Here is a 10,868-nt window from a genome sequence, read left to right on the forward strand (position 1 = left end):
TCCAGAAGCTGCTTTTGAGAGCTGTGCTATGAAATGCAGATGGAAGAGGTGGTTGTGAATGATCCCTGTGCTCCTCAGCCAGAGCTGTGCAGAACATGGGAAATCTCAGGGAGGATTTCTGCTGTGCTTGTTCCCAAAGTAAATACAGAAGAGCTGGAACTATCTTTTGCAAATTGGTACTTGTCAATTTGAAAATCAAGTGAAAGCTAATTTGCAGGTGCTTTTAACAGCACTTGCTTGAAGAGTCTTCTTGGCAGCAAAAGTTGTATAGAGGAGGAAAACTAATATCAATTGCAAATATGTATATATATGTATAATATGTATATATGTATAAAATATTTAGCATCATTTTTGCTCCAGTAAACATTTTGAATAAATAATTACTGACAGCAATGGATGAAGCAGGATGGGTCTGTCTGCTAAACTTCTGAAAAGACACTGTGGTTTTCCAATTTCTGGTTCTCGCTGCGCCTTGAACAGGCCCTGAGGCTCTGTTCAGAATATGCACTCAGCATCTCCGCATCCCCACACAGGCAAAGGAAGGAAAGATTTTTTCCCCCATGATGATATTCTGTTGCTCATGTTAATTTGTTGACTGCTGGAAAAGGATCCCACAGTAGAAGGGCTTTTGGTCTAACTTAATGTGGACAAGCTTATGTGCCTATGTTATGTTAAATATGTATATGGCTAGAAAAGAAACTGACATTATTATCTTCCTTCCCTGAACCCCAGAGGAGAGGAATGAGAAACACAAGGAGACTGTTAGAAAACCACTTCATCATTCTCATAATTTTTGAGGAGACTGAAGCACATGTTAAAGTTTACCAAAACCCACTTGCCACAAACTTGTCTCACCTACTGCATCCCTGAGCTGGGTGGTGAAGGGGAGACAGCTGGATCTGTGAAACATGCAGTTCCAGTTGGCCATTGAGCTCAAAGATGATAGAGAGGAAAAGCAAAACCAAAAGGACCAGTTGCAATGCAGGGCAGCCACCCATGACAGGGCCTTATACAGTGAGGAACCCCAAGTATCTGCTTGCCCTCTTTATGTGTAAACACAGCCCTGTCCCTAGCAGATAAAAAGGAATTAACATTGATGATCATTAATGTCCATTATTAAGGCTTCAGTTCACTATATCCGTCAACATGTTTTCCATGCAATAGCTCTTTGCAGAAAACTCTTCCATAAATGACAGACCTCTTGTTCAGCATGTCTTTTTTGAATGCATTTGTTGAAGTCCATATGTTTCTGTTCATGCTGAAATCATTATCAGTGCTGTTTTCTCAACACTGTGGCCCAAATTCTGCCCTTATATGCCCACAAGAGATTCTTCAAGAACTTACTGAAAACCACAAGAGGTGACTCAGGCCTGTTTTGCACTAACACAGTGCTTTGTTTACTCTGTGTGTGTCTAAAATAACTCCCTGTTGGATTTCCTACAGTTCCCTTATGGTATTGTAAAAAGCTTTCCTGGAGAGAGCAAAGCCCCTGTTCCCTATCCCTAGAAATACAGAACAGGGGAGTAAAGGCTGAAGAAATTTAATCCTATAAACTGTGTTTCTCAAGCTGATCACGTGTTGGCTTCAAGATTAAATGTTATCCATAGTTTAAGTACTGACTATGTGAAATAACAAACAGAAGCCTAGATTTTTTGTAGTGGTGCAGAAGGTATTTCATCATCTTAAAAGCATGTAAAGTACTAAAGACAGATGGCGTCTACAGCACCAATTACTGGCTATATCTGTTTTTTCTAACTGTTGATACACCAACCTGCTTTTACTGATCTGTCCTTATAGATGGGGACAGAATGACACTGCTCAAAAGGACGGATTCTCTTTATGTCAGATTTCATTCCATAAAAATAAATTTAAAAGGTGAGGTAAAACTATACTTTTTTCCAAAGACACAATAATGATATTGTAACAAGTCTGTTTTCTCTGATGTTTAATTCCTTTTCTTTTTAATTGCTTAAGAAACTGTGCCTGTACCTCACTACTCAGGTGTGTGTGGGAGCTGAATGTGTAGCAGGCTGTAAACGTGTAGAGCTCAGCAGTTAAGTATAGTGTAAACCTGAAGAGGAACTTGGAAACCAGGAATTCTTGAACTGTGATACAGCTTTGCCTTACTGAGGTGCTTTGGGGTACAAGCCATGTTTCCTTTGCCGTCTCTGGCCTCCAAATTCATCAATGGAGGAATACTCTTCATAAGAAGAATGCAGACTACTGTGTCTCACTTGGGGGTATATTAAAAGCAAACATATTTATATACAAAACCAGCAGAATCCTCAAGTTGTAATTGTCACAAGGTGAAATCTGTAGACATAATAGCTCTGCATGACTCCTGGTGTCAAAGATACAAATAATTAGTGTTTAACTATTGCCTGTTTAGCCAACATTTGGATAATTTATACAGGAAATAAAAATGTGAGTGTTAAACATTTAAGTCATTTTATAAAATCACTGATTTTTCTACTTGAATGAAAAAGCTTTACTTCAAATTCTGGTTCACATTTCTAATGCATCTTCCTGAACTATGCTTCTTATATGTCCGTTCCCTGAACAACCACATGAGTAAGTTTAAATACCAAGATGGGCAACAGCAAGGAAATACCAAGGTTATTCTATGAACGTTCACCAAGGAGGACAAAGGAGAAAGTTACAGTTTTCTGTTTAGAGACTAGTTTTACTATGTGACTTGCAAGAGCCACCTAACATAACTTCCTGTATCTAAATAGGCTGCTGCATGTTGCCTGCAACAGAAAAGTACTCCATGCCCAATAAAGCATTGAATGATTGTGATTTTGAATTTGTGAAAATATTCTGAAGAATGGGTTGTAGGGACTGCAGAATACTTCATTGTTGTGCCAAAAAAAAACCCAACAAAGGAGAAGTTGCAAATTTAAAAACTTCTTCATTGCAAATAATTAGCTGTTTCCCATACAGTCATATAACAGAAACAAACAATTTTATTGTGATGGAGTTTGAGTTAGTCTCTTTTAAACATTTGTTGAGAGGATCTGGATCTTGGAGTAAATGAAGGTCCTCAATGGGTTTAATGAGTGTTGGACCTTGGCCAGCTCTCTATGAACAAATGCAAGTGTGCAACACTCAAGAATAACGATCAGACTGGTAGCTAAAGGCTGGGAAGACAAATAGGGTAAACTTGAGAAAAATGCACTTAGCTGCTTTCCATTTGACATGAGGTCTGGTTTATACTATGACCATTTTAATTTTTCATTGTACGTGGCATGTGAGCCAGATTTTTATATTGCCTCCTTAAGATTAGTCGCCATTCAGACCTGCAGTTTATTCATGGAAGACCACCAGATACCTCATGTACATCAAGCCACAAACTTCATCATCAGATCCATAGTCTGGAATCAACAAGTGTAAAGCTTTCTGGCTGAGAGGGAAAAGATGGATGTTTGGTCACCCATATACTCTTCCCAGTCACTGCCAACCTAGAGAAAGCACCCAGCCACTTCTGGCTGAGCGAGCGGCTGCTGTTTTGGCCACAGCCCCTCTGGCAGTGCTCTTGCACACCGAGGCTGGAGGGCAAGCCACCAGCACCTCCCCAGAGGGACCCGATGGCACGGGTGCTTGTCAGCCTGTCCACGAAGAACTTTTGCAGGCTGACCAGCACGGCTGAGCACTGAGCGTGGAGAGCAGGATGCTGTAACGCTGCAAGATGTACTGCTGCGGCTGCTGTGGAGCACAGAAGTGTGTCGAGGTATACGTGAACAGGTGAAGAAAAATTCAGAAAGCAGAATCTGTTTTGTGTTTGATACCAACAGTATCCTGCACATCTGATACGCATAAACATGCCTGAGATGTGGCAAGTCCCAGAAGTTTCCTAAAGCACAAGATTAAAAAGGTTACCCCGTGAAGAGAACAAGCCTTCCAACCTGCTGTGCTTGGGTGGCCAGAATTTACAGCGCCATTTTGTGTGCCTGAGATCAGGCGCCATTTTGTGTGCCCGAGACCAGGCGCCATTTTGTGTACCCTCAGAATGGCACTTGTGAGGGGGGCGGACAAAATGGTGACCAGTGGGCAGAGTCTCAGGGCAGAGGACAGCCCTGCTGTCACCACACTAAGGACCTGGCCTTCTACCCTAGAGAATCAGGTTGCTGGCACTGGTGAGAACCTCTGTTTCTTCCTTTGGGCATGAGAACACTCATTCTGGAGCACTGACCCATGGGGGACATCTGGGAGCAGGGGGGCAAAATGGCGGATGTTTGTCACCAGCCATTTTCCTGGACATGTCACTTCCCCAAATGTTCAGCAGGCTGTGCCTGGGGACTAGAACAGCCCTTGGGCCTGTCCTTTGTAAAGTGAATGCAAAGCCCACGCAGAAAGGCAAAGAGTTGTATATACCTTAAGATACAGAAAGAAATCAACAACTCTGCCTATCTCTGTTGGCTCTGTGAGACAACACCCGTGTGTTAATGGGAGGAAAGCATATGCAGACTTCATATTCTGTGGGAATGGAGACCCCCAGTTGCTTTTTGCCTGAGGTTTTTGGGTTTGGCCCCTCAAGTAAGGGCATTCCCCTGGCCTGAGCTGGCTTCCAGCAGCCTTTGATAAAACTCCAGCCTCGTAGCATTTGACAGTCATTGCTCAAAGCTGCCTTTTCATCTTGAGACAGCCATATTGCAGAATTTGGGATGCTTCCAGCATAACGCTAGTATAATTGTTTGTTTGCAAGAAGGAGCAGACCTAAAATGCAGTTTGCTACTGTCTTATTTTAATAGCATGACTCCGATTAAATTACATGGGAACCACCATGTAACAACTTCACTGTCAGTCACAGAATCTGCCGGGTTATTTGCACTGCCAATTCCAGGGGTCCAGAATCACAAGCACTACAGGAGAAATCATGGAATTTTTTTAAAAAAGCACAAGATGGAATTAATATATTCATTTTGGTTCTCTTAATTTTGTGCCAGTTTTCAAAATTTAAGTCATGCTAGCTGGAAATTACAGCAGGAAATAATGCAGAAATGGTATTAAATCTGAAAAGCTGTTAACTCCAGAGAGTCGAGATTTTTAATGTGTTGCCTTTGGTTGTTACAGTACTTAGAGCATGAAAAGTCTTATGCTACTGCAAAGACCCCTGCAGCCTGTAGTCAAAGAACTCCATTGACTTTCTCAGAGTTCAGCTACTGATTAATTTAGTCTGGTGAATCAGGCAAAGGTTGCTTCCACATCACAACATTTATTACATTTTGATGTAGGCTTGGGCGCAGTTTGTTGAGTTGCCTTTTGTTGTGCCTCATAAAGCAAAAGCAGATACTGGGTTTGCACACACAGGTGGCTTCTCAAATATTTCCTGAGGAAGTGATTGTGCAGCTCAAGGGACCTAGGTGTGATCTTAAAAACAATTCCATTTTGAGCTGCTTTAAGAAATTTTGCTTGAAAAGCGAGACAGGATAGCTGTGCATGGGATACTAACGAACAAAAGTAGAAAGACTGGAGAGATGAACTGGATGGAACAGTGAGCCAAGATACAACACTCCAAACCTAATACTCTGATATACTTTCTGTAACAACTGTTTCAGTTCTGCACATCCCAAGAGTCAATATGTACCTTAAGAGCATGAACAATAAATCTTGCAAGGTGCTATCGTAGCAGCTTGCTTAAAACAACATACATCCATACTTAACAGCTTTGCAAAATTGGACATCAAGGGCTCAGTACTCTTTGGGATTCATTGCTTGGTGAGTTTTGCTTTCTGTTTGGTGGTACCATTATTCAAGCCACAACAGTTTTTTCCATTATATATCCAAGTGTTTGGAACCACCGAAAGAAAGATCCACTCCCTATGGAAATGTGGCGCGCAAGCTATCCAAATGTTATTTTTGCAAACAACATTTCAAGAACAATTGTTTCGGACTTTACAATATGGGCACTAACAAGAACAGGAAAGGCAATTTGAATGTGGCTTCCAACAGCTTTTTCTCACTTAAAGACAGTGTCATGGGACATTTCATTTTGCACTGCCAGTGGGCTGCAGGATTAGGACAGCTAATGCCAGAGAACAGCTCCAGTAGGTCCTCTTTCATGGGGTGTCCCACAGGACAAGATCCAGAAGAACATAAACAGTAGCTCAGCCCTCCTGTGTGGTGAGCTGGACACTGCAGCAGGACTGTTTCAGGAAACCCTGCTTGAGAGTCAGAGGGATTTGTATTGATAGGCCCCTGTATCTATCCTCCAGGCCCTGCTGAAAAAAATAATGCTTTGGCTGGGAAAGTTCAAAGGAAACAGAAAGGCTCCAGCCCATTCCCCGGGGACAATTTAAAAAAAAAATTATTTCAAACAGCAGGGTTGGATCTCTAACTTGGAGAAATTTGGGGGTGAAACACTTAAAGATTAATTTTAATAAGCAAAGAGATAAGCAGGTGCTACTATACCCAGCAGCCCAGATTTATCCATCAGGACGGTCTGAGGAAGTGTGAAGGGGCAGGGCTTCTATCTGACTCTCATCGAACTTGGCATGCAGTGCTGGAACTGAGGCTGGGAAAGTTGTAGTGAGGAGCTGAACGAGCCAACAGCTGACTCAACCTGTAGATTTCATAGACTGAAGGGGCAATTCTTGGGGTGTCCTTAAAAGATTCTGCCTCTAGGACACTGAAAAGATCATGGATGAGGAAAAAAGTGTCCAAGCAGATCACAGTGGTATTTAAGATGTGTTAAGCTGATACGTTTTCTTGGGAAACAAGCACTCTTTATATTTTTGCAAGTTAAAATGCTGGCATTTGTAGCTTTGCTAGAATTTAAACCATTCATTTTTTTTATTGTCTGGAAAAGCAAGACTAGGCTTATCACCATTTTAGGCTCTGGTTTGGGATGCTGGGAGTGGTCTGGAATGGATTAAACTATACTGGGAATCAATACCTTCACTTTGCTTTTAAGATATCTGTAAGGGAGTAAGCTCCTCAATGGAACTAGGTTCTCGAAACATCAGGAGCTTTTAGCCAATGCATATATGCTACAGCCCCAGCCTAAAGCACGTGTAAGATCACTCAAGAATTTGAACTATGTGAGAAGGTCTTGAGGCTGTGAACCTAAAAATTATGTTGTCAGTCATAGACCGGTTTATTTTTGTTTTGCAATGATGTGTTTTGTCAATGTCTTGAGTACATTTGGATCTCCAAGTCTTTCTGGTACCTGCTGGCTTTTTGCCTACCATATGTGTAGACAACCAGGCTGAAATTTCACATTTACTAACAATTATTTTTTTTCCATGCATCTGTTAACTTTATTCAGTTCCACATTTCCCTCTGAGCTTTTATGACAATAAAGCTAGAATTCACCTCTCTCTTGGGGAGTTTAAAAACCCAATTCTTACTAATTTCTAACAGAAAATAAGCAACCAAATCTTTCACCTGTCTTACCTTTTCCCATCCAACTAACTAATTTACAGTGGCTGTGTGAAACCTGTGGATTGTTGACTTTCATGGATTTCAGGTTCTCGATCAGTTTTCCTCATCAGATTTCAACAGAAATGTAAGCACTGAGGCTGGAAGTCTCTGTCACAGTTGTACAAGGCTAGTTAATTTTCCCCTTTGGGTATTTAGAATATGGTCTTATACATAATGTATCTTTTTCTCTGTAGGCTTCCATTTCATAGTTCTCCAAAGCCTTGGTGCTTCCATGTCAATAAACCTTGGCACAGTTTCAATCACAGTGCTTTGGAGCTTTATTCTTTTGTGGATGAAAGAGTCACTGCTAGAAAATGCCTGAGGAAAGCACAGCTACATGGGCTAATGAAAGTTTATGTGGTTAGAAAGGGAAGCTTACCTGAAATAGCTTTCCCCATGATTCTAGTAATTAGGTTTTATTAGGTTTTGACTTTTATTCGTAAGAAGAGTCTAACAGTGGTGGTAAGGACCGAGTTGGAAAGCACAAATGGAAATGCAGCAAGGAAGTGGCATGGGTCTTCTCAGCTTACTGGCCAGTGCATCAAGAACTTGAAAAAGAAAACTTGGTCAGTGTTTGAAGCTTTAGCAACAATTTTTGTTTTCATCTAGGAACACAGTTTTTCAAGTTGACAGTGTTTTATTGAGTTTCTGCATAAATAATAGTCAATGATCCAAGTAACAGACTCATTAATGATCCAATGTGGTTGAGGGAGAATAGAAATGTCAGTGGAGGAATGTGCTGCAAGTAATTGCATCCAGGTAACCCAGGTGCCAACTTGTTCCTGGGATAGATGGAAAGAACCCAGTGTTCAGGGGACAAAATACCAGGAGGCAGTGAAAGTGCTAGAAATTACTAAGAATTCAGTAACTTAGGAATTAGAAAGTGCTAAAAATTACTAGAAATTACTAAGAAATTCCCCAGCTGTTGCTGGGGAACAGAACAGTACCAATGGGGCTAGTGAAATCTAGTACTTCAAGACACTAAGCAGACATATCAGCCACATTCTTTACATATGTAACTGTGGTATTTTTAGAGGCTTTGGCTAAACTAGGATATCCACCACACAGGGGACAGTGCCAGCCTGGAACACATTAAAATCCAGGGGCAGGGAGGTGGAAAAGAAAGGATACAGAGCTCACCAGTACATTGTCCCCGTGCTGCCAGTGCTTCCAGCACTGGGAGGTTGGGAAGGCAGAGGGCCATTGCAAGAGTTGTGGGGCTGCCACCAAGGTACAGCAGCCAGCCAGTGCTACTCTGGACTCTCCATCCTGTCAGCTCCATGGCCAACACTGTCCCTCCAAAAGCAGAAGAAGGGAAAAGGAAGAGCTCAGCAGTCCAGACCATCTCTGCCCTTGAACTGTTGATTTGCAGCAACCTGAGAAACAGAAGGGACCAGCTTCTACAGTTTTAGGAGAGGGAGTTGTCCCTGTTGATGGTGGGGAGGGACAGCATCTTATGTGCTAGGAGGCTGGGTTGTTACAGTGCTTCACTACTGTTTATCACCGCTGCAGAAAATGCCCATCAGTTAAGAATTGCTCCATCTATTGCTGTCTGAGAATTGAACTATTTCTGTGACACTGGCATCCAAATATATGGTGCCTCGCAGGCTCACAAGGGCACAACTGCAGACTCGGTTCAGATCTCAGTACTTCAGATCCTCTGAGGCAGGGGTGGTCAAAGGGTGGTCAACAATCAGGCTCAGCCTCGCAGGGCAGAACAAGGGGTAGGAAGAGAAAAAAGTGGATCCCTTTGGTCAACAGTGACCTCTGTGGACTTTAAAGAATCCAAGTGCATTGAATTGCCTCTGTGATCAGCCTCAGAGAGCCACCAAGACCAAACTTGTGGATAGGAGATGAGAGTACATACTCCTCTGGGTGCTCTTGGCTCTGGCAAGCACCTTTATATAAATATCACCGAGCTGGTGGTGGTTTGCAAGGCATAATTTTTAAACCTGTTATCTCCTTTGTTTTTAGTATCTGTTTATGCTTTTGTTCAGAAGGCATGGGTGCTTTCTCATGCACTTAGTCTCTGCTTCAGTGCCATTAGCATGCTTGATACAATTATAAAGGCACTGAGCCGCAATTCGGACTTTATGATAAACTGTTTATTTCTTTCAATCTGGGGATCTTTCAGACATGGAAGTGCAGCCTCACATTTGAACTCCTGAAGTAATCGCTTTTTTCCCTAGCTGGAATGATATTTTCAGCAGGCTATCTATCTACATGAGAAAAGCAAATAAATTAATGGGCCAGTAGCTCTTAAATTTATAAACCTTACACTTTTGTGTCTTTTTTAAGGAAGAGAACTGCGCAAACATGTCTCTCAGCCAATAATTCACACCCCACTGTACTGGTATAGCATGCCATCTCTAAGTCAACTATCAGTGGTAATTAGATTTTGGCTTATAGGAAAATATCTGATTTGATCTTTGAATTTCTACTTCTGACTTGCCAGTATTTGAAGCCTTTGAGTTTTTTCCCCCTTGAAGTGGAAAAATGGATGGTCAAGGTCAGGCTTTTCTTGGATGCAGTCCTGTTTACTTACAAAAACTGTATTTAATGTCCTTTCTCACTGAGCACTGCAGCATTGTTACAATTCAAGGCCTCCCCTCTATTGCTGTCTTTGAGCACCAGCTCCACAGCTGTCTGTTCCTGGAAAAGGAGATCTGCTCATCTGTGAAGTCAGTGAGTAGTAGGAGCTGTTTGGTGGGTTGATGAACCCACAGAAAAAAATACTTTAGATTTATGAAACTTTAATTCTAATTAAAGTTTATGAAACCTTAATTCTAGGTAATTCTAGGTTACAGGAAGGCTGCAGCAGAAGGCAGGAAAGGGAAAGATAACACTGTTGATGATTCAGAAGCAAAATTCACCACTACAAAAGAGCTCTGTGCATTATTTATAGGGCAAACTGGCACTACTGCTCTAAAATCACTCTGCTCTCATGTTTTGGCTGCTCTTCTGTGAGTCTGCAGAGAAGTGGGAGACAAGATGATGCAGCAGAGGGAACGTGTGAGAGCCTAGGCAAAAGGCCATTCAGATGGGTTACGTGAGTCAAAAGAAATAAACCTTGGATGGTTCTCGTGCACTTCACTGAGAGGTGTTCCTCAAGTTTAGCTGTGGTCAGTTAGAAACCTTCTGGTCCCTGCAAATGGGGCTGGAAACCTGCATTCCTCTTTTGAGCCGTGAGGAGCTATGCCTGGCCTCACAGGCCTAGGTGGGTCTCAGAAATTCTTTACACAAGAAGGCAAATGCTTCTCAGTTCTTAACCTGACTACATAAAGCTCACTTTCCATGCCATGAGCTAAACACACACCAAGGTCCCCGGTCATCATCATTTTCACTGAGCTCAGTACATTTGCATGCTGGAGGTTATGTGCGTGTGTTAGGAACCTGCTGTATAGCTCGCTTGCAGAGAGATGCACAGCCTTTGGCTCTCTTGCTAG

The sequence above is a fragment of the Falco naumanni genome, chromosome 1 (genome assembly GCF_017639655.2).
Source record: "Falco naumanni isolate bFalNau1 chromosome 1, bFalNau1.pat, whole genome shotgun sequence".
Lineage (NCBI taxonomy): Eukaryota > Metazoa > Chordata > Aves > Falconiformes > Falconidae > Falco > Falco naumanni.